General features: G+C 42.2%; 1 pseudogene; it reads left to right on the top strand.

The window, feature by feature from the left end:
* Positions 1-1,757, top strand: part of LOC119339933 — a 22,380-nt pseudogene extending 20,623 nt beyond the window's left edge.
* Positions 1,758-2,330: the final 573 nt, after the last annotated feature.

The following is a 2,330-nucleotide window of genomic DNA, read 5'->3' on the forward strand; positions in this document are numbered from 1 at the left end:
GTCTACCTACAGTATTATCCTTCCAGCATGAAGATGTGAGTACATACTAAGTAGCATCGGCACAAGATAAACAGAAATGAACAATCCAAAAGATGCAGTATGAGTATGTACATTACAAGGAACAATTTTTTGCATTGACAACAGAAGCTATGCTCACAAATTTGTATTGTAGGTACAGGAAATGTGCCAGAAATCATATAAGCATACCCAATTACTGTAGTATTTCAAAACATCGATATTTCAAAACACTGTAGTGTTTCAAAACATCAATATTGCAATGCATGTGCAATGAATACTACAGTTTTTAAAAAGCTGCAACGTTCATCAGCACATTCTGCCACACCAGCTACAGTTGTTTTTGTTCGTCCATCCTCTGATGAAGCTATATGACACTTTCATTTGCAAGTTAAACTTAAAGCCATATAGTTGTATGATGCCTTTTGCTAATACCAGTCAAGGTAGTTTAAACAGGAGAAAGGTAATAAGGTGACCTCAATGTTGTGGGTCAAAGTACTTCAATTAGAGTTACTCCGTTAGAAACACTTTTCATGGGTTTATGCGTTTGACGAAGGTAATACCAATGGAAGCAAATTACCATCAAATGTGCTAATCGCTTGCTTTAGTATCCCATGCTAGTTTTGTTAGTTCTAGTTTGGTCACGGTTAACGTTATCTATGTGATATCTGAGCACCATATGCATTTCTCCATCATGGACAGGTTTATCACTCTAGTTTCATTGATGATGACGGGATCACAAAAGCCTGTGGGTGTCCTTTGCTTCCACTCAAAACCCATATAAAGGGCCCAGCCCCAGCCTCAGATTCAGGTACTGTCACAACATCAGACACATTTCGATCCTGCATGACCACGCTGAACTGCTTATTAAAATGTTGATGCTATTACAGATAAGGCGGATATAGTTGATGAAGCGATAACTTTCTTCCGTGCAAATGTTTTCTTCAAAAACTTCCATGTCAAAAGCCCAGCAGACAAATTGCTCATCTATCTGACATCTTACATCAATATTGCCTTGAAAAGACTAGAAACCTGCCGGACGCTGGCTGTCGGAACTAAGGCAATCATTAACCTGGGGTTGGAAAAAGTTCCTGTGCCTGGGGAACCAGGGTTTCCTTTCCCTGGACTTTTCACTCTCCCCCAATCTGGGGAGGAAGCAGGTATATATAGCTCCATCAACTTCAATTGCATATTTGCACGTGCATATGCTTTTAGTGAAAGTAACTAAGCTAACTCTTGTCTGCAGAAGTAATAAGTTGTTTGCTTGGTATTTCACGTAATTTACTTCTTCAGAGAGAATCAAACAGTAGCATTTTACTTAAGCCTTAGGCTAGTTCAGCTATAAATTGGTAGAAACCGATCAAATCTAACAGCAGAATATTCTAACTCCCCTTAACTTCTCTAATGCAGAACTGTTGAGGAACTATCTGAAGCAGATAAGGGAGGAAACGAGCGGGAGGCTGCTCAACTGCGCATACAGAGCTAATGGCACTCCCAACAAATGGTGGCTGGCTTTTGCGAAGAGGAAGTTCATGAACGTTGTCATCCTTTAGAGCGTAAGCACATCAGCAACAGCTTAAGAGGCATTCGTGTAAATCCTGATTGCACTTGCACATTTATTCCTACGATGACGTAAAGATTCTTTCTCTTGAAGACTTCAAGTATACAATGCTGAAAACATTTTCTGGCAATGTACCTGCTGTTATCGTGGCCTTCACTGAATGAATCCTTCATGTTCTTCCTGTGGGTCTGGCCCAAAACTGGACCGGGTTTGCCGTCGATGCACTGTTATGCAGATTGAATAATCTATCTCTGTTACAGTTCTCAGGATTGGTATCGACGCCATAATTTAGATACGATGAACTGGCTAGTATTTAACAAGTTTTTTGGGGGACTAGGTTAGAGATATATATTTAGCGGAAAACTGCTGTTACTCTGTTACTGTTAACAAGAGAAATGGTTGCTTAAAGCTTTTGAATGGCCTGACAGGCGCATTTGGACCTTGTTCAGTTTTGCTTTCTTCATGCAGCGACTGCAGAGAGGCCTCGATCTCGGGGAGAACTTGGGCCACGCTCCGGTTGTGGTAGAACCCGATTCTTTGGAGCTGATACTAAGTGCTTGTTCGGGAACGGACCGCTCCAGCTACCCCGCTCTGCTCAGTGCAGGAATGCGGAGCGACAGAATGGCAGCTCCGCAAAAATGAACTGCGTGCCGCTCTGCTCCACCATTTCAGCTCCGCGGAGCTGGGAGCCGGAGTGTTCCCAAACGGGCCCTAAATCTAGTTTTGAGATGGCCACCTTCTAGCTTTGTTTTCG

Source organism: Triticum dicoccoides, chromosome 7B (genome assembly GCF_002162155.2).
Source record: "Triticum dicoccoides isolate Atlit2015 ecotype Zavitan chromosome 7B, WEW_v2.0, whole genome shotgun sequence".
Taxonomy (NCBI): domain Eukaryota; kingdom Viridiplantae; phylum Streptophyta; class Magnoliopsida; order Poales; family Poaceae; genus Triticum; species Triticum dicoccoides.